Here is a 22,532-nt window from a genome sequence, read left to right as displayed (position 1 = left end):
CCCCCAATACAAGTCCCTTTTTACAGGGAGTAAATAGTTAATGACACTTCCCTGTCTCCTCCTCACAGCCTCCTTTGTCATCCAAAGGCTTGGAAGCATCTCCTGCATGCGGCAGCAGCTAAGTATGGTCTAATTTAATGTGTGAATTTCAGCTCATTCTTATTCAACAACAGCATCTGAGCATATGTGAGCATTTCTGCTTGTGGGTAGGTTCTACTGAAGTCTGCAGGGTTGCAAACACAACTTTTATGTCTTGCTGGATCATATTTACTTCAGAGCGATCTCCTCAGTGCCTGGCCATGGTGCGAGCAACAGGAGTCAGCTCAGTTCTGAGCAGCCATTCCCCTGATGCACTGAGCAGGGCATCGCATAGATATGCACAAATGCCTGTGTATTCACATGCACAGTTACAGATATATGGATATTTGGGATGCACACACATCCCACACACATTGTTTCTGACAAGATATGAACAGTGCAGCTCTTCTAAATCCCAGCTAGTTTTATATTATGGTATCATCGCACTGACTCCTGTGCTGGTGTTCATAGTGGTTCTTGGGTGAGGGAAGAGATGAGGATCTGACTCCATGTTTAAGAAGGCTTGATTTATTATTTTATGATATATATGATATTAAAACTATACTAAAAGAATAGAAGAAAGGATTTCATCAGAAGGCTAGCTAAGAATAGAATAGGAAAGAATGATAACAAAGGCAGCTGTCTTGGACTTTCTGTCTGAGCCAGCTGACTTTGATTGGCCATTAATTACAAAGAACCAACATGGGCCAATCAAAGATGCACCTGTTGCATTCCACTGCAGCAGATAATCATTGTTTATATTTTGCTCCTGAGGCCTCTCAGCTTCTCAGGAGGAAAAATCCTAAGGAAAGGATTTTTCATAAAAGATATCTGTGACAAAAGCCTACGAGAGGGGGCCACCACATGCCACTGGCCACCGCAGCTGCCTGCCACCCCCTGCCCAAGCCCAGCCACCCACCACATGTCACAGAGGCACCATAAGGTCTGGTTTACCTCTGCCAAAGCCTGCTCAAGCCCTGACCTGAGTTCAGCCTGTTCCTGAGGCCTTGGACAGCCCTGTGCCAGCAGCCACAGCTGCTCTTGCTCCAGTGGGTGCTGTGCAGTGGCAGCCCTGGGCTCCTCCAAGCGGCTCTGCTGTCGCAGCCATCTTTTATGGAAAATCCTTTCCTTAGGATTTTTCCTCCTGAGAAGCTGAGAGGCCTCAGGAACAAAATGTAAACAATGATTATCTGCTGCTGTGGAATGCAACAGGCGCATCTCAATCTGGGATTGGCCCATGTTGGATGTTTGTAATTAATGGCCAATCACACCCCAGCTGGCTCGGACAGAAAGCCAATCCACAAGCCTTTGTTATCATTCTTTGCTATTCTATTCTTAGCTAGCCTTCTGATGAAATCCTTTCTTCTACTCTTTTAGTACAGTCTTAATGTAATATATATCCTAAAATAATAAATCAAGCCTTCTTAAACATGGAGTCAGATCCTCATCTCTTCCCTCATCCAAGAACCCCTGTGAACACGGTCGCACTCTGCCACGTGTCCTTCTCCTCCAGCAGCTGCTGAGCTGTTCCTGCTCACCTCTGCCTCCCCTGGGTCTCACCCTGCACGCTGGGTTAGAGTGAGGGACCCTCAGGCCCTGCCCCCTTTGCCCACTCAGTGTCCCCAGTTCCTCTCTCATTGATAAGGCAGAGCTGCTGTTGCTGCTCACGTTGGCTGGGATTGATGAAAACCTCCACCTCCCACCACTGCTGCATTCCTCTTCTTCCTTCTTGCTCCCAGAAATGCCACGTCTCCCAGGTGTTCAGTCCATTCCTTCACATCCTTAGAAGGGCCAATCTGTCCAAGGAAGGGCAGTCACTGCTATTGCTCTGTGACATTTGTAGCTTCAACTTTTGCTGTCTTGCCAGATGTTGCAGAAATACTCAAACAGCTTCTAAAACAGTAAGAAAGAAACATTGAAAACTTTTAAATCTGTTCTACATGACCTGATGGCACCAGGGTTATTTATTCTAATAAACTGTACTTGTATTTAATGCCACACAGAAATAGAGTCTGCATATTGAAATGCTTGGGGTGCTCTCTTGTTTCCTAGTCAGTACAGGAAAGTGCTACAGTAACAACAGTAATAATTCCTCCTTTCTTAAGAGAAGATGTTTCTAACCCCAGAATCCCTAGAATCTGGATTCACCAGGTTTACCTATGCCCATGGTCCCTGGGAGATGAGAATTTCTCACTGTTCCCACTTTTCCCCTTTCCTGTGAAGGCTTCTGCAAACTTGTCCCTTGTGCCTCATCCCTGAGACCCTGCACTGGAGATCTAGAAGGAAGGACCTGCACTCAGCTGTTAACATTGCTCCTCAAATTTTTAACCTGAAGCAAATGTTTAATGAAATATGAAAGAGATGCAAGAGCAGAGGTTAATGCAAAATTAATTTGCCAAAAGAGGATCAGAGATGCCAGGCTTAACTATGAAATTAGCCATGAAAAAGGTAATTTCAAAATAAAAAAAAACCCAAACCACTAAGACAGGAGAAAGTGGTGTGTAGGAGAAGGAGGAAATAAGCTAAAAAAAAATAAAGGGAGAGACATATTTGTCCTGAGTAGTCTTTTATCTGTTTCTATGATTTCTCAAGCTCTTGAGTTCTGAGCCAAGATCAATTGGGATTAATCAGTTGTATAGAAAACACTGAGAACTCATTGCAGGCTTTTAGGGTTTAAATTTGTTTATTGAGCACAATTTGGTTAGCATCAGGTGCTGAAGTTACAGACACCAACACTAGCATAGAAATTACTTTATTTAGCTCCCAGTTGGAAGTTTCTATAGCAACTGGGTCCTATAACAGAAAGCTGAGTTTCTGCCACACGAATACTGCTGCTGGTAGAGATTGTTAATACTGTATTTTTGGAGTACTCAGCTGTTCCTTAATTCTTTCTAAGCCCCAACCCTCCTTTTTCTGAGGTCTTTCTTCAGCATAAATCTGCCTGCTTAGTCATACTTGCAATTGTACCTTGTGCTCTTAACCGAAAGGTAAGAGCAAAATGTACAATTTCTTCTTTGGCTGTAACAAAAACTTTTTATTTCAGTGCAGATTCAGCTTCCTTGGAAGGGAAGCAGAGTTCCCTGTCCTGCATTATCAAGCTGGAGGGAGAGGATGCTGAAGTTGCCAGGAGTGTCCAGATTAAGATGTCTCTCCTGGACCTACTACTACTAATGAATTTATACTTAGGGCAAATTCTGTGGATGTAACTCATGTCCCAAATTCAGAACACAATCTCACCTCAACCTGAAACCAGCTCATGCTTTTAGGTAGGGTCAGAGTAAAGCTGTGACACTTGGCTTGCAAAGATTGGAGACCTTGTTGCAATTCCTCCATGCATTGGAAACTCATGGCTGATATTGAATTCCAGCTGTCAAACTCCTCCATGCACTTTCTGCCTTATCCCTACATTACTGAACTGTGCTTAAAAGCTGTGGGAGTACCCCTTAATGAGAACTGTATTATAGCAGAGTGAACAGATGTTTCTTTTACCTGTAAGACATCTTCATTTATACATCTTTCACAACTGTGAATCAATAGCCTTTCCTAACTACTAGATTTATTTTGAGGGGACACAAACACTTGTATGAGGTGTTGGATGGAGATGTAAAACATTGTTGGGAACAGAAGTAGGGGTTTGGTTGGCTCAGCAGTTAAGAGTAATTTTGAGATTCCTTTCTTGGTATGTGGGTTGTGGTTTTGGGGTTTGGTTTTGTTTATTTTTAATTTATTTTTCATGTTGTCATTTATGGATAAAACTATGGCAGTTTGAATCATTAGATGTTTATACTCTCTAGGATGGTTTTTAACTTACCTGGTTTAATTTCTTCTACATCAAAGAGAAACATGTTTTCTGCTCAAAACCCTCTGGAGATGTCCCTTATGCTGTCCTGGAGACCTCTGTCCCATGAGACAAAGCACCACCAGCTATCTCAAAGCCTCAGAAAACAAAGCTTGTATCAACAAAAGGCAAATTTAAATTTGGTGACTCAGGCACAGCACAGAACATATGTTTTGAATAACAACAGCTTCAAGTATCCCTAGGCAGGTGGCCACTGCAACCAGAATTAATTTGTGTGGTTCTTCACAGGTGGCAAAGCCTCACTCAACAGCTCAGGCAGCAGCTCCAAGAGGACAGGGAGAGTGAACACTGCAGGATGACCTGGCTGTGCACTTCAGGAGAGCTGGGGGCTGTGTGGGCTTTTATGGAAAGCGAAGGGAGATGACCCATCCTTTGATCAGCATCGAACTCCGATTTATTGATTCACCAGGCATATTTTATAACAGTGTTAATTAAGCTCATACATATTGCAAAATCTGAGCTCATCATAGGTCACAGATTAAACACCAAACCCTCCTTTTGTTTTCAATACCCGTGGTTTGTTACTGAAACCAAGATTTGTGTTCTCACCCTGATATGAAAGGTTCTCAAGGCCCCCATGTTTGTCACTTTTGCTTTCCCATACTTTATCCAAAGACAAGGTATTTACTTGTTATTGAAGACAGGCTTGAGAACTTTTGCTGTTTACAAAAACATGCCTGAGAAATAAGCTTGAGAATTAGCCGCTTACAGCTGCCTTTTACTTCTCCATCAGCTGATATTTTCATGGCCTTTTTTCCTTCAAGCCATGTCTGAGCAAAATTCTCCAACAGGCTTTGGGGTTTTACTTTTGCAGAAGGAAGAAACGCAACAAACCTGGAGTTCACTACCACCAGGTCCAGCCCTGGTCTGTGTTGGGGAAGTCTAGGTGGCTGGGATGTTGGCTTTTTGCTTCTGTTATCTTTCCAGTGCTGCTCACTCTGGCTGTCTCTTATCATTCCTAATAGGGGCTTTTGATTTTCCACCTGACCTTAATAAAATGGGATCATCCTTGCTAAGGTTTATAGGATTGCTATTTTAAGTGCTGGCAGTTTGAGAATACGTGTCTGAAGAAGTGTTTTCCTTTCCCAGAGCCCTGATTTTTACTACCCAGTCCTGGGCTGGTTTCCCTGTCCTAGAATATTGAGTTGAGGCCATGTGTGGGATGCTGCAGGGGTGTCCCATCAATCCAGGCACATTTTGTCTCTGGCAGCTGCAGTCATTTCATGTCTCTTGCAATCTCTTCCAAGAAATTTACATCTTGTTCTCTAAATTCTTAACATCTCACTGCTGAGTTGCTGGGAGGGCCTGTTTTGGAAAAGGAAATCAGAATCCCAGAGAAACCTTTGTTTCCACACAGTGCTGAAGGCAACGAGAGTCTCTGGGAGACTGGTGGGAAGATTAAAATGCTGGACTCTGTTGCCTTAGAATCATTCATCTTGTCTGCAGTGAGTCATCCAGCACCACAAGCAATCTCAGCATGCCCTCCTGCTGCTCCTGGTGCCCAGAGAGCCACACAAATCCAGCAGAGGATGTGCTGCCACCATCTTTTGGCAAAACACCTCTCCCTGCAGCACTGAGGGTTTTCATTTCCTTCTGTTTTGCCGTCCCAGGTTTCTGGCTTCTCCCTTAACAACCTTTGAAGAGTTTTTTTTTTTCAAAATGGCAGCTGCAAAGGTCACCTCTTTCTCTGCTTCTTGCTTGCCTGGAAACAGCAATCGTGCTTTAGAATAGAGATGCAAGGCAGCTTTCCAGAGCTTGAAAATCCACTAACTTAACACATTGTCTACAGCCTGCAAAAAAACCCCAAACTGACCAAGAAAGAATAAAAAGACCCAAGCAAACAAACAAACAAACAACACCTAAAAAAATGCAACAGAAGGGACTGAAAAATGATGAGACTATGTACAGATTTGACTTATCTGTACACTGTTATTTTTTTCCTTCAATGTAAATAGGTGTGTTAACTATATTTTAAGTTTCCCTTGTTAGATATAGTTATTGCAATTATAATTTAAAAGACTAGAGGAGGTTCTCTTTAGAAGAGAAGGAAAGAAATAGTGATTGAATAGCTTCAGCAGTTTTTTAGACTTACATAATTTTCCTTCATTTATCCACATTGATTTTTTTTTTTTCCTATTTCAGGTCATACTTATGCTATGAAACATATGATTTACCATATAATGTACATCATATAGAAAAAAAAAAGTAATTTACAAGATGTGTTAATTCCTTCATTTAAGTCCACTAGGAAAACACTTCAGTAATAGATCATCTGATTAAAAGTGCATATTTTATTATAGTTTCCAAGAAAAATCATCACTGAAACACTGTGAGATAAAGAGTTTGCTTTATCTTAGGCTATATCTTAGGATACTGTGTGGCTCTGCTTAAAGTACACAACTTCCAACTTTGGTGTCATATTGTGCACACAAAAGCACAATGGTTCTGGTTATTATCAGTGTTCCTGTATTAGGCAAAAGCAATAATTCTTAATATTCTAAATAGCTATTTAACTCAAAAATTATGATAAAGCTAAACATTGGAGTTAATTCCTTCTGAAAGATGTCACATTTTATCTATGAGAAGAGGCAGAATCTAGTTTTTGTAGCTATAACTTTTACATAAAAACTTTACTGTGAGCATGTCACTTGACGTGAATGTAATGCCACTCACCAAAAAAAAAAGCGTTCAAAACTATAAGAGGGATAAAAAAAAATTCATAAAAATTCTCTAAAAGGAGAAGTTGAGGCATAGAGAGATTATATTATGTATTTTTCAATGAGCAACCAATGTTCTCCAAATCAAATTTATATGCATCTAAAACAATTAAAAGTTGCAATTGTCATAGTGTAACCTCACCAAAGCAGAACTAAAACAAAACCCATCTTAATTTTAACATTAATATTTACACAGAGATCATCTTTGTAATGTGTGTTACATTTTGGGACTCTGGGGTAGTGTACTGAGCTCAGCATGGCTCATTTTAAAAAAAGGCTATTTTCTAGCTCCCTAATATTATCTACTGTATTTATCCATTAATAAAACCGCCAACCTCAGCTGATTCTGGATTATCAGCACAGAAATTTTCAAGACCTAAATATGTAAAATAAATATTTACAAGGGCACTAAGAAAATATAAACCAGAAATACAACCTGAATGTAGGAACAGCAATTTCACATTGAGTTGGAAATTAGCGAAGGCGAGGGACATATTGACAATATTAGAGCAGAAGAAGAAATTTTTTTGAAGGCTCTTAAAATACAATATAATCAGAATCTATTGACACTCATTGTCTTGCTTAAAACATTACCAAATGTTACTTGAAATTAAACTGACTACATGGGCATGGCACTTTCAGTGCACTTTCTGTGTATTTTGAGTATTGTGGAATAACTGACAGCTAAAATATTTTGGAATTGTCCAATTTAGGCAAATCTTGTGCTGAAGATGTTGACCTTTTGAAAACTGATTCCTTCTGCACATTGAGTTTTACTTCCCCTATCTTGTTTTTCCTTTAGCAATTATTCATCTTTTATGGCTTCCTACAGCTAAAAGCCTCAGCAACAGGAACATTTATTCAGAATCAGAATGGAAGATCTGGTACTTTTCTGTACATTAGAGGAAAAGAAAGTTCAATTTTCCTTCTGAAAAGCACAAGAAAGGCCATTACATAAGATGTAAAGACAGAGAGAAAAAGGGGCTGAATTCCCAAAATATTTGATGGCAGAAGTAATAATAGCAATGAATGAGGCCACATAAATGATTCATGAGACTCATTTTTTTCCTATTGTTACTAAAAAGAGACTCATTATTACTCAGGAAAAAAATGCTTTGTTGGTAAAAAGAAATCAGTATTTGCTATCAATTATTTTCATTAACACCGGGCCTTTGCACACAGTTTTAGAAATATATTTTATAACAATATAATTTTGTAATTTCATCCCTACTGTGCTTTGAGCCTTCTGAGGCCCACAAATCTCTTTAATACCTCCACTCTTGCTGATAATAAAAAGTCTTGTGGGTGTAGTAACAGCTAAAAATACAATAGTAAATGATTCATATATTCCCATTTCAGGGGTCAAAATGGGTAACAAAGAGACCACAAGCACATAAAATAAACATCCTACTCTAAAACAAAAGCAAGTTGTAGCTTCAGGATGATCACTTTGAAGACATGTGCCTCCTTTAAGAACATTTTCTCCTTTAGTTTGAAGGCTGTTAGAAATATCTGAACATATGTTCTGAGGCAATGAAATTTCAATGGGATATTATTTCCTTTTAAATCCCAATCTTTAAAACACTGACTTGCAACATGAGACAGCAACAAAAGAGAGTCAAGCTAAGAGTGCATATTTAGCAGAGAGATATAAGGAATAAATAGAGCTAAAACTGCTCTTTTTGATTTTGTAAACAATGTGTCATTAGAAACCAATGAAGACAATAAAGAATGGGATTACTATGCACCCATTTGAGAGATTTCAATCAATATTTAAATAGTTTTCAAGAATTTAATGTAAAACAGGGAGCTTTCTCAAATAAGCAATCAAACCAGCCCATTAAGGCTGTAATCACCATTATGCCTGGGTGTTGCTGTGCCTTAGAATAAACTTATTGAGTTTATTATATATAAATAACTTCAACCACTGTTGAAGTGGTACCTCTGGCATTTACCTTTCTATTGTTTATGTGTTGGTTTTTGGAGTTTTGTTTTTGCTTTATTTAATTGCTGTATATTATCTTGTTTGCTACTCAACTTCTAAATATAACAAATCCTTCCCAAATCTAGTTAACAGTAACTGAAGGCAAAAAAAGAAAGAAAAATACATAATATTCTTGATAAGACTATAAATATGTAAAAATGACTATGAGGCAAATGAGGTCAGCCTCACTGTTGAATACAAAGATTGTGCATCTGTGTGAATCATGTCTAATTACTAGTAGACTGTAGAGATTTACTGTGAACAATCAGTCCTAATTTACCATAAAAACTTGTTATTGAACCTTCAGAAACAGGAGCTGGTATAGGACCCGTTTCCCATTTATGCCCTACAGTTGAGACACTAAAAAAAATGGGCATCTGAGTAATATGTGCTTTCAAATCATGCTGGGATAATAAACTTAACTGATGAGGTTCAGTGTTTCTGTATAAACTGCAGAATGGCATTGCAGACATTTGATGAAAGGAAAGGGAAAAAAAAGAAACATGAGAAATCTTTGCTTCTTTCAGAGAAGCCAGAAAGTTTAAGCAACTTGATTTTGATTAATCAGATGAAAGAAAACACTTACAGGCTGAGAGACTGATGTGGGTCATACCCTTACAAATTCCATGGAGCATTTTGCACTGCTCTATCATGAACAATTTTAGAGCTCTACAACAAGAGATCCAGCACTGGTTTCATAGATTATCTGTATGTAAGAGAAATGCAAACCACAGTGAAAATAAAGGGTTTCTACAGTATTCATATTTATTTTGTTTTTTTTTTTTTTTTTTATTTTCATGAGGGATGGGGTTTGCCTGTTTTTTTTTAAGGCAGTGGATATACTGGGGAAGAGGGATGAAAAGAAATCAATAGATGGAAATCTTGATTTGAAAGAAGCAAAAAAGGAGCAAAAACTATGTGCTGTTGTAATGCTAAGGGAAATGGTAAGCAGGTTTCAAAGCAGGAGAGAAATGCAAATTTGACATCTTACATAACTTCCTACTTTGCACATTAATATTAAAACTTTATAACTGTGATGCAAACTACAACTACTGCTGGGAAGAGGCACTTCCTGTCAGGGATAAGTACATTGCAAAAACCTCTTATTTTCTGCTCAGAGCTTCAACCTTCACACCATAAAATCTTCTAGTCACTGTACTGTCCTGATGAATTCTCAGCTAGGATGAAAGTGGTCTTCCCTGAAAGTTTTCAGTTCAGAGAGACTGAAATACATTTATATTTGTCTAAATTGCTGGACCACTGAAATTGTGGGTCTGACAGCTGCTTTTCCCATTATATGTGCTGAAAATCTTCCCAATCAATAGACTATCCTACCTTGATGCCTTGACCCCTAAAATTTTGGGATAGCCCAAATATGCATTTGAAGTGAATATCAATTAAACAAGAAGAAACAAACTCAAGATGAATGAGAAGTCACAGAGACATTGACTACAACTGGAGATCACAGAAAAGTTTCAAATAAAAAAAAATTAAAATAGAAGGAGTGATTATAGAAAAGATAGAGCCAAGCACATACCACCAATTTTAGCTGACAATTGACATCCAGTCTACCATTTTAAACACACCACATATTAGGTTTTGGACTTCCACAGAGCCAAGAAGTCAGGTAAATGTCATGTCTAGTGCTCTGGAACCAGGTGCTTAGCTCTGTGTAACCATTATCCAAAGCACAACACAAAAAATGTGACAGTCACTGTGAACTCTTCAAGGTTCATTATTGGCAATGAAATGTCACTGCGAGGAAAGGCTTGGAATCACAGAATACCTTGAGTTGGAAGGGACCCACTCAGTTCACCTGATCCTGCACAAAACAGCCCCAAGAATCAAGCCATGTGCTCAAGAGCATCGTCCAAAGCTTGCTATGGACCCCTGGAAAATAATAAAAAAATATTTCATATAACAATTAACAATATTTTGCAAGATGTGCTAGCCACAAAATGTGGTTTGTCTTTCCACTCTCTCTCTGCTAGGACTGCCTGGTGCAGGAAATACACTAATGTTTCCATTTGTTAAAGGAAGACCTCTAATTACATTTCAAGTAATTGGAGGAACTAAAGTAATACTTTTAATGGAATCTTTTACTTTGGATAAACAAAGTCAAACAGCATAAACTTGCAGGGGGGGGACAGAAACAAATTTTTGCTTCTATAGCCAGTCCTTCATTAGAAGCAGCTGTTTTTAATGAACTCAAATCTAATCCTTTGCCTTGAAAACAATGAAGCTCATAGTTCTAGATCCTGTGACCCAAATGTCCCAAGTTTTATTGATTCATAAGGCCATTAAAAACCTGAGTCCCTTAATGGAGTAAATGGCATCTTTAATAGGATATCTCCTGTGTGTCTTACCAGAAACCTCTTGTGTAATGGCCTAAGTTATGCTGGACATAAAGGGCTGGATAATTGAGTATTGTATTGGGACATAAATATGTAACACAATTCCAAGAAATGACAGTCATGGCCATCCACATCCCTCTCCCATTCCTCACCCCACAGTTACTAGAAATTGCTCATGCTATTGCAGCTATAGTTGAAAAGAAGAAATAAACGGACATGGCTGTTACTTATACCATCCTTGAGCATGATTTGAAATGTTATGCATTGGTGTTCAATATCTACTGAACTGAACTTGGAAAACAGGAGGGTTTTGTAAAGAGATAGAAAGCCGACCAAAAGTAGCAAAAAAGAAGAAAGTAGCAATTGAAGGGGATGATTCCATTTACAGCTTTAGGTGACTTACTGCACAGGTGTAAAAGGTAAGTGTCAGGCATTAGCTTTTATTGCTCATTTAAAAGAAGAAGGAATTTGGAAATGGAAAGAAATGGCAATTGTGAGTAATGTAGTCAGTGTCAGAGCCAGCTTGCAAGCCCATGGTAGACAAAGAATGGTGTAACAAGATCAGATTAAAGTTTATGATTGTAAAAAACAGGCATGACTTTGCAGCAGAAAAAAAAAAGACCAGAGACTGAATTAACTAATGCCAGGGAGGATTTTTTATAGTATTATTTGAAATCATTTTGATATATTTTCTGCTCAAGCTGGAATATAAATTTGGTAAACATAATTCAACAATACAAAAGCAAAAGGAAGTACTACTTTAGCTATTGAACTTTATGTCTAGAAAATTATTTAAAACATCTAAAACCTCAGTTAAGAGATCCCACATCTGAAAGAAAATATCAAACAAAAACTGCTGCTTTAAACAAAAGCTACAAATTAAAGATGTTTCCTCTGCTAGGAGAACTGCTCTAGTTTACCAGGTTAGTTAATCAGTTTACCAGTTAGAACTGACAATTCCTTCTTTCAGAGGAACTGAGCAAGACAATAATTGAAATCTAGCCACAGTTCCCTATTCTGAAACAAACTGAGCAGACAGTGAGACAGAATTTAATGGTCAATTGTTTGTTCACACACTGATAACCACAATTATCATAATAGTAAACATTAAAAAAGCAATTTATTTTGAATAGCTCCTAAGTCATGACCATAAGTGACAGCAGTAGGATTACCTATGAAATCAGTTAAAGAAAAACTCATGTTGTGTAAGATGATAACCCTTATGAAAATTTCAACTGATGTCAATGGAATTATTTGGAACATAAGTTATACATGACAGAATATAGCCTTTCATAGAAACATGAAGAAAATTTAAAAATTTTGCCTTTTTCCCAGAGGAAAAAAAAAATCAAACCCAAGGTAACACAAGGAAAAAACCTTAGGTGGTTTTATTACTAGAGAACTTAAAATTATATTAGCATAATTTATTTTGTATATCAGAATAATACAACATAGTGATAATCATGACTACTAAAAGAACAAGGCAATAGGGACTTTAAAAAATTAACCAATGTTTGCTTGATTTCTACTCTTGAGAAAAATCCTGTGGGTTTAAGGAAGAATGAGGCAAGCCTGGTCTTCCAAGAAGAAAAATATCTATCAATCTCTACAGAAAACCACCAAACATGTGGCTGAACATTTAAATGGTATCGTTATAGTCATGGATAATTGCCAGAAAAATTATGATTGCATGAAAATCAACATCTATTTTCAGGCAAAATTCAGGCCAAATTTGTCTCAAGACACTTTATGCCTCATTTCCCCCCCTGCTCCCCCTTATCTTTCAGAAGTGCAGCAGCAAGTTGAGAGATGAAGAACGTGTATATGTTACACTTCTGAAAGTACTGGCAATCTCCAGGAAAAAAAAAAATCTCTTCTCATGAGACATCTCCAAAGAGCAAGACACTTTGTCTAAACTTCAGTGGTTTAATTAGGTTAATTTAAGTTTTAAGACACAAGTCAAAGGTTCATTCCCAGCTGTGAAATGTTTTTTACCAACCCCCCACTGAAAACATTCAAGTTGCTGCTTCCTTAATAGCAACATTTGTTCCTATCCAAGCACTGCTGTGGCAGACTGTGAGAAATTACAGGATACAAGTGGGAATTAATATTGCAATTAAAGGTTTTGAGTTTTGAGTGAAAGATTAAATAAACAGATTTAATCCACATTTTTCATAATTGAAAACAATTAAAAAGCAGAAACAAAAATTAAGGCAAACACAATCTAGAATATTAAGAACTGATGGTAGCTAGAATTTGTCTCTCAAAGGGGCCCAACTACATGAAGAAAATTACTTTAAAAATTGAAAAAAGAAATAGATAAATTAGTAAATGGAGATGTGGGATAGACACAGAAAGAAAATGGTAACAAAAAATAACACATATTTGTTTGTGTTAGATGCAATAATTTAGATCATGGTTTCATTGCTTTTGTATCTGGAAAGGAAGCATTGTGCTCACTTTAAGTAAGACAAATACGGTAAATAATGGATTGTGGGGCCTGGAATAAAGAAGTAACAATTACTTTGGCTGATTTTGGCAGGTTTTGTACCCCTGAGAGTAGCATGATCTTACCTTTTTACCAAAAATCACTTGTGTGGGGAGTATTGGAAGGCAAAATAGTCACGGGCAAAATTCTAGGCAGAAGAATAGGAACTGGTTCGACCATCACTGAAAACTCAGAAGAAAATATAGTGTTCAATCAATCTGGCAGTCAAGCACCACTGTGTAAGGCCAAGGAAGGAACTGTATTCCATGGAAACAAAAGCCTCTCTGATTCCTACCAGAGAGGTAAAGGGAATGAAAATCTATTACCAACCAAACTTATTGCTAAACTGAAGTGCAGCAGAAATGTCACCAAAAGTACTTTCCATCTCCATATCTTCCACTTCTAGAATTCTCTTACTATCTCTGTTTTGTCATCTTACTCTTGAGGTTATTTGCTAACTGTAACAGGGAGTCTGATGTAATGCCTGATGTGTTCACCCAGCTTATAACACATTGAAAATGTTTACCAAAACAGCAGTGCAATAATCCCTTCAGGTGTCTGACTTGAGTGAACCTGATTAAAAACTGGCACATACATTGCAAAAAAATCCTTAGCAGTGCTGAGGTGCATATTATGTCAAGAATGAGAAATAATGAAGCACAAATGTGCACAAATTTCAGCCTCACCCATGTAATATCTTCCCAGGTAGAAAGTCAGAGGTGAGACAGATAACCAGGAATGCTGGTCCAGATGGGACTCTGGGAGCAGGTTCAGAGCCCAGAACACAGGATCTGTTAAGTTTGGTAATTTCTGAGACGTTCGTCGTTGGAAGGAATGATGAATTCGACTCTATGTTTTTAGAAGGCCAATTTATTATCTTATGATATTATATTATATAAAGAATACTAAACTAAACTATACTAAAAAATACAACAGGATATAGACAGAATGTTAAAAGATAGTAATGAAAAACTTGTGACTCTTTCTCCAGAGTCCAACACAGCTTGGCCATCATTGACCAATAAATAAAAACAATTTACATGTTAAATAAACAATCTCCAACCACATTCTAAAGCAGCAAAACACAGGAGAAACCAGTGAGATAATATTGTTTTCCTTTTTCTCTAAAGCTTCTCAGCTTCCCAGGAGAAAAATCCTGGGCAAAAATATTTTTCAGAAAATATGACAGCAACAGTTAAGCAATAGAGAAAAAGGACAGATTCTCTTAACAAAATAGTTGGAGGAGGAACAGCAGTACTGGGAAATGATATTCACAGAAAAGTCCAGCTGTCTTTCCTCGTGGTCTATGAACACCTCTGTGATTTGAAACCATGTTGATTTAACCACACATCCTAAACAGAAGTAATTCTGCAAAACAAAATCATGGAACGGTTTGGGTCGGGAGGTGCCTTCCAAGCTCACTTATTCCAACCCTCTTGTCAGAGGCAGGGGCACCTTCCATTAGACCGGGTTACTCAAAGCCCCATCCAACCAGGCCTTGAAAACTCAAAATGATGGGACATCTACAACTTCTCTGTACATCCTGGGCCAACATCTCATCATCCCTATGCCAAAGAATTTCTTCCTGAGTCTCATTTATGGCTACTGTCTTTCAGCTTAAAATCATTGCTCTTCATACTGTCATCATGAACTTTGGTTAAAGTCTCTCTTTGTCCTCTTATCAGCCCCATTTACATATTCAAAGGCTAAAATGTTCCTACTTATGTACTTCAGGTGTACAACCATGCTGTCTCACCAATTATTTCCTTCAAATAATGTTCCACACTCTGTCCAAATTTCACTTATAGAAAATTGAGCTTGTGAGGGTCAATGCTTCACAAGAAAATAGAACAGTGACTTATATTCCTTTTTAGCATTATTGATTTCTGCTAAGAGTTCTAAAGAGATCTGATACGCATTTTTGATGTTTATGAGATCTCTTGGTTATCTCTTTTCTCTTTATATCCCTGATTCTATTAGCATCCATAATTATAGTCATCAGCCTTTTTAGACTTTCCAACTATTGTTCTGTAAAAGCTGCAGTAAAATACTTATGCTGTTGATTTTTTTTTGTTTGTTTTATGGCATAAAATATCTGTGAAACCTTTTAGCTTTGTTCTGCCTGCAGACTTACTTTCACTTAAAAGGAAAGTTTAAGATATATTTCAAAGTTTTAATTACAATCAGAAGTTTTCCATTTTACTTAGAAAAGCCATGAGAACAGGAGATAATGGCTACCTTAATTTTTCAATTAAATGTAGCAATGGCATATGCATACAGAAATGTATAAGGAATACAGATGCTAGAAATACTAATGAATCTATTTTTCTTTTTCCCCAGTAGAAGACTACAATCTGTTGAAATTGAAGACTGAAATCAGGATGGGAAAAGGACACATGGAACCATCTTTCCTCTGCAAGGAGCAGAGGGAAAAATCTTTTGTCAGTACCTGAGTTTAGTAAATTACACTGATTCATTCTTAGGTATTACAATGCAAAGTTTCTGTCCCTCTTTCCACCTACTGAATCCCATTCCTAACCACAGGTTAATCCTCTTTAAATAGCAAGATTAAGAAAAGCCTTTCCAATGGCTGGGTTGTCACTCTCAAGGACTCTTATCTGTTTCAATAATCTGGAAACGGAGTTCCTACCCCTGAAGCCTTGAAAAATGGTGAAAAAACTTCAAAACCCAAACACATTCAAAACACTGGCATACAAATTATTATTTTTAAAGCATAAGAAATTTCATGGTAACTTCTAATGAACTTTTAAAACCAATTACGGTACAAAATGCCACCATAAAAGCATTGCTTGTGATCAGGCTAAATTTAGTGGAAAGTTTACTGTTCGGGCAGCCTAAAATCTCTGATGCTTTTCCAAGTATCCATGTTTTTGGGAAAAAAAATAATTTCTTAACAGCACAATAAAATATCTCCCTGCCATAGAGCCTTTATTTCAATAATAATTCTAGAATTCCCTAGATCAAAACTCCTAACTGTTCTGTAAGATGGAATGTAGTGTTATTACACTCCAGATGCAGCCACTATTGTAATCATTAGGAGATAAATTATATGGTGTGTATCCTGATGAAAAGTAAGGACCATTCCCTTGCAAAAGATAATGCATCTCCTTAAATATTTATCTTTATATCATACTTGGAGAGGAGAGATACAGAAACAAGCGTGGTGTATCCAAATCTCATTTAGACAGGCAGAGTTTGCTTTATTCTGTGACTGGATATTTCAATAATACAAAGCAAATAAACTAAAAGGCAAACTCTGAAAGTGCCTTCCCTGGTCTGCAACCTTGGAAACTTCCACATGGAGCCTCACATCTGGCTAGACTGAAAAACAGCAGATGACAAGCTCCTCAATATCCAGTTTGCTGGAGTTTGGGAAGAATAAGATGTTGTACAAAATTAAGTCAAATTTCCATGCATCATAACAGAAAATATGCAACAGCCAAACTACCTCTCAGACAAGGCCCTGCCACAAACCATTCAACTGAAAAAGGAAGAGATGATTCTTAATTCTTTACCATATTGTGAGGAGGAGAGGAAGGCTGACGGAAACAGCCAAGCTTTTCAAGAGCACTGATGAGATTTACGCAGTTTTTCACTTCCACATGGGCCAGTAGGCTTTGGAAATCTGTGCTGCTTCAGCAGCTGGTGCAGAAAGCATGAGAGAATAGTTGACAACTGAAAATCATCTGAAATGAAGGATGCAGGAACACTGAGAGGGACAAGCTGACCCACAGCTGTTCTGAAGTTGATGTGTAGTTACTCCCAGGCCCCAGTCTGTCACCACCCACACCATGTGTTGGTTGTATAAATACCCTTTGCTTTGCCATTTTCTCTACTTGACAAAATCCAAACATCTATCCAAGATTCCTCACCCTAGGAGCTGCTAAATGGACAAGGCAATGAAACTGTTCCAGGTTTGGCTCTTTCCACAACGCATAACCCTCAGAAACTGTCTGATCAAGTTCTGCAATTTCAAGCACTTCCATATGCCATCACACTACCCTTGAGCAAATATGACAGAGCTTTCTGCTATAGAACTGCACTCTGCTGAGCTGCAGCACAGTCCTCACATTGTTTCAAACAGTTTGAAAAGAAAACAAAACAAAAGCAAAAGGCACACAGAGTTTAAAGATGGCTCTGGGGCTGAGAAGTGGGGATTTAAGCAACACTGCCCTACCTGGATGCAGTTAGCAGTTTCTGTGTTACCACAGATTGGCAATCAGGATTGCAATGTACAGCATTACAAAGCCACAGCCACATCAAAAAAACAGTGTTATAGAGACATCCTGTCATTTTAGGAACCAGAACTGCTTTTTTTCAGGATACCAATTCAGTGGTGGTTAAATCTCTTCAGTCTGGCTCAGGGCTATCAGAGTGCCTGCTCTACTTTATGTCCTTCATCAGAAAATTATTTCTGTACTTAACACAGACTTGCAGTAGTTAAGACTAATAAAGAAAAACAGTAGACAAGATCCAAAACAGAGGAATTTCTGTGCAAAACTGCAGAATTTCATCCTATTCAAAATAATTTTACCTTGATTTTGATGTTTCTGCTGGTGAGGTGGTTGTAGCAGTGACATCACAGTGGTGTAAATCCCTGTGCTGCCCGGGGTGGGTGGGTTAGACTCCTCAGTCAAACCCAGGTGAGATGGATCCTGGCTGTTCCACACATCCTTGGCAGCAATTCCAGCCAATCCTTCCTTAGTTCACACAGGTGGGATGGGGCAGGGGAATCTTCACAGCATCTCTTAAATCTTGCCTTTTCCAATAGGTCAGAATCATGGGGAAAATCCCATCTTCAATAAATTCTGTAAAAACCAAAATTTGGGTTGATTGCTCAAAGATCTATCATACTGAAAAAAAGAAAAATTATGTAGTTTACATTATTTTTATAATTAGAATAATTAATGCTTAATTATATTCTAATGTCTTCATTGACTTCAGGAATTTTAGTGTCAAACAGAAAGAATTAGGACCACAGTATTTGTTTGCAGCAATGCCAATATTACAGACCCTCCTCTGATTATTTTGCTTAATGAAAATTATGATATGTGCATATTAAACAGATTTTTTTTTTATTTCCTATTAAAAAACCGTCTGGCTTGATCAACTGGAGATAACAGATTGGCTGACTTTAAGAGCATCTAGAAATGTAAAGAGAAAATTCTGTGATGATCTTTGGCATTAAAAAAAAAGGAACACTCTATAAAGGATGAGAAAAAATAATAATAGTTAGTATGAAAAAGTCATATTCTTTCTTTCACCCGCTAAAAATAAATATTATTTAAACCAAAAATACTGTGTCGTTGAATATTTTAGAGCACAAATCTACAGAAGGAAGGAAAATCTGAAACAATTTCTTTTAATAAGTTGAAACACCCAGGGACAAGAAATTGCACAAAAAACTGTCTCCCTGGGGATACTTTTATTAATATCAGCTTTTGTTGAGAATTCAGTGAGCAGAATTTTCTTTTATAGTTTGTTCAGTTTTAGCTGACGTACCTAGAATTTTTTATTTGTATTCTAAAATGGAGCTACTTGAGCAAAACAACATATTGATGCCATCATATTTTGTAATGACTCTGTGGTCCCATGACCAGAATGAATTAGGAAAACAACCCAAATGTCATGTCCTTATTGTCTGAAACTTCCCTGGGAATTAGCAGCCCTGAAGTTTTCAATAAATCCCTTAAGGAGCGTGAAATTTGCACACAAACACAAGCACACACAATTCTATTAACTCTGCACAATTTATCCAAACTTTCCTTAAATTCTTTTGGCAACTTATATGAATAAACTGATTTTTAAAATGAAAGAATAAGGAGGCAATGAGACTGAGAAAATGGAAAAGGAAAACCTATATGCATTTTCTTCCAAACCATGGAGTTATATAGCATTTTAAATAATCATTCAAACACATGGGAAGGTGTTTCTCTATTCTAATGTACTGAAAAAAGTCTATCTATAACTAGGTAATATAAATTCCTATTGCAATGATACTGGAGTATGATCATTTCCTTCCTGATTTTGTATAAATAATAAAGGACTGCTATGAGGGACAGTTTTCTTGCAACTAGCTCAAGCAAGAATAGCAAATAACACCATCTAATCTGGAGAGAAATATTTCTGTTCTGAGTAGGTGTTTAAAGTTTTTTAAAGATCAGTTTGCTTTTATTGTAGGATTCAATTTTTGTGCATTTTTTGAATATATTACTTCTTGGAAGATCAGAAAAAACCTCCGATTTATATTTATAAGCCTTTCATCTGCACTAAAATCCACAGACACAAAGTTGTTATGCTTTTTTGACTGAGGCAGGTTTTAAATCAGTTTATTCTGAATCCTAGCAGACAACAATTTATCAAGCAACACAGTGGGGCTGTTATAACTGCAACTGTGCTGACAAACTCTGTACTGGCAAATACAACTCAATTATTTAATGCCTTCCAATTAAATTAAGATACTTGCTCTCATAGTGAAAAACACAGCAAACCCACCCAGATAATTTCTTCTGACCACAACTCCAGTTCAGTTCTACCTATTAATTTGCTGGTCCCAAATCTCTTGGGCTTTACCTTTAGTATAAGTGAAAAAAATGTGCATGTTTTCAACAGAATTAGCTTCTTCAAACCAGAGAAACATGAGGCCACCCATTTTTTATCACCTTACAAATGGTTCCACTGCTAAGTTAGGAAGAAAAATAGTACATTAAATCATCCTAGTAAGTATAAGGCAGTTTTACTTTAATTTGATGATTACAGGCAATCTAGTTTTGCTCCCAGCATTTAGCATAAAACTACGAGAATTTATCTTTACCAGCATTTTGGCATGAACTAGATGCCTGAGTTTTTATGGGAATAAAATACAACTTCACTGAGTGGCCAATTTCCTTGATGTGTTTAATTTTAGCTAGTTGACCACTAAATAAGTCTCCAAAAACCATGAGGGAGGAGGGAAAAAAGATGCACTTTATTTTGAGGTTTGAGGATGGGCAACTTGGAGCAACATTATTAACACAGGTTTATATGTCAGCACTTATCAGGAGAGTGTTTACACTGATAAGGGCTTGCACCAAAGGGAGAGAGGGGAAAGAAGGAAGGAAAAGGAAGACATCAGTGCTGAAGATCTGTCAGGAAAAGAACTGCTTGTGTGTAATTCTTTCTCCCCATTTTCAAAGAAAATATGAGCCAAGTACATTCAGGTCATGAACAGCATTCAAACACACACGTTTCATGGGCCAGAGGAAAGTGGTGATCCCACCCCAAATCTGCCCCAAAATTCCTCCAGAAAAGCTCTGGTTGGTGTGTGTAACCAAAGGTGCCTACCAAGCACAAAACTGTCAGCCCATTTCTGAGCTGCCTCTGTGATAACAAAGGAGAGCAGAGTGTTGATCAGCTTCCAGCACAAACTGTTTGAAGCCTCTAAATTTTGCCTACCTCCCATAAGCAGACATATGGCAGCCTGAATATTTAAGTGCATGCATTTCCTGTAAGCTTTTCCTGAAGAAGAAGAAGAAAAAAAAAAGTTTTAGCATTATTTATTTATTTATTTATAGATTGTGGCATTGAAATACCTGACTCCTACTGAGTGATCTGGCATTCCACATTATCAAAACTTTCCTTAGCCTTTAGGCATTGAGCATCACACTTATATTCCATAAGACAATTTTCTTCCCTCCTGTCCTACTTCCTGCAGAGCCTAAATAGGTATAACCATTCAAATTGCAAATAAAACTATATATTTATAAATAAATAAATAGAATATCTTGCAAAATTCTAATATTATTTATAGAGGCAAATCAATAATTATTATTTGAAATTATATCTGGTCATTATGAATATATCATGGAAGATGTAAAGGTATAAGATTTCTGAATATTTAGGCTTTGCTGCTTCATTCATTAAGAAACAATTACAACTTATATATCTATATATATATATATATAAAACAAATATATATAACAAATACATGTATTTTTCTCTATTAACAATAATGTAGCCAGAAAATTAAAAGATTAAGTAAATTACAAGAAAGTTGAAGTATATAAGTATATATTATATATATATATATTATATATTATATATATATATATATAGGTCTGGGAGGCTTATGTTCTGCAGTCTGAGACAGAAAAGAATATGTATTTTTCCTCTTGTGCCTACAACTTGAGGCTGACTTCCTTGGCTTGTACTTTTGGTGCTAAAATGCTGCTTCTGTATCAGCAAGTACACCTGCCTTTCTCACTAAGCAGATGTTCTCCATAGAACAGGAGATTAATGGCTGCTCTGGCCTCTCTACTGAATGCAAATATTATTGTCAACATTAACAGCAGCTAAATGACAAATTCATTTCTGGTGTCATTATGGAGAAGGATGTAAACCCCAAAAATTTGCTTTCAGAGCCTGTGGCCACATTCACAGGTGCACCCCTACTCAAAGCTGCCCTTTGATCACCCCATCATTCTTTTTGATCCATACAAGTAAGGAACCTTCTGTGGAAGGATCTACACTCTTATTCAGGTTTCTTCAAGGACACGCTGGCATTGTCACCAGTCCTCTTTTGCCAATTTTTTTAAGTCCCTAAGAAAAAGCTCCAGTGAGGAGGAGAATTTTTTGTTCCCCATGATAATTTTGATGACATTAATCACTCAAACTATTAAGGCCCACCACTTAGACCATGGTATTACAAAGAAGCCCACAATTATCAACCAGAAAACATAATTTTGGGAGTACATAAAATGTCACTGTCAAATGCAGAACACACATACCTACCTGTAGGAAATTTAATTGTCGCTACCTGTAGTTAATTTAAAGCTTGGTGCGTCAGTTATGTTAGTACCTAGGCCACTCCTCTAACGTGCTAGAACAATCCATACGATTCAATCTAGAATCATACAGAAATCTTTCTGCTTCTCTGTCCTTTTACTATTTCTGTTTGTGCAAGGAATATATTCTTCTAAACCCTTCCTTTCCCTAGGAAGGGTTTAACTTCAAGAAATCCTGAGCAAGAACACATCCAAAGACTTTGCTGAAA

General features: G+C 37.3%; 1 long non-coding RNA gene across 2 annotated transcripts in view; it reads right to left on the bottom strand.

Moving 5' to 3' along the window:
- Positions 1-1,472: 1,472 nt before the first annotated feature.
- The window catches only part of LOC113460110 (uncharacterized), a 31,199-nt gene continuing 10,139 nt past the window's right edge, over positions 1,473-22,532 (bottom strand). Inside the window, exons 5-11 of one of the 2 annotated variants that reach the window (XR_012578042.1) lie at positions 20,936-20,998; positions 18,036-18,309; positions 13,567-13,628; positions 10,425-10,528; positions 9,225-9,344; positions 3,890-5,639; positions 1,473-1,971 (exon numbers count right to left, since the gene is read on the bottom strand). This is a non-coding gene — a long non-coding RNA (uncharacterized LOC113460110). The remainder of the gene's footprint in view (positions 1,972-3,889; positions 5,640-9,224; positions 9,345-10,424; positions 10,529-13,566; positions 13,629-18,035; positions 18,310-20,935; positions 20,999-22,532) is intronic. The other variant, XR_012578043.1, reaches the window with a different exon arrangement.

The sequence above is a fragment of the Zonotrichia albicollis genome, chromosome 2, assembly GCF_047830755.1.
Source record: "Zonotrichia albicollis isolate bZonAlb1 chromosome 2, bZonAlb1.hap1, whole genome shotgun sequence".
Taxonomy (NCBI): Eukaryota; Metazoa; Chordata; class Aves; order Passeriformes; family Passerellidae; genus Zonotrichia; species Zonotrichia albicollis.
The sequence above is the reverse complement of the archived record's forward strand: the minus strand, read 5'-3'. Positions and strand labels throughout refer to the sequence as shown.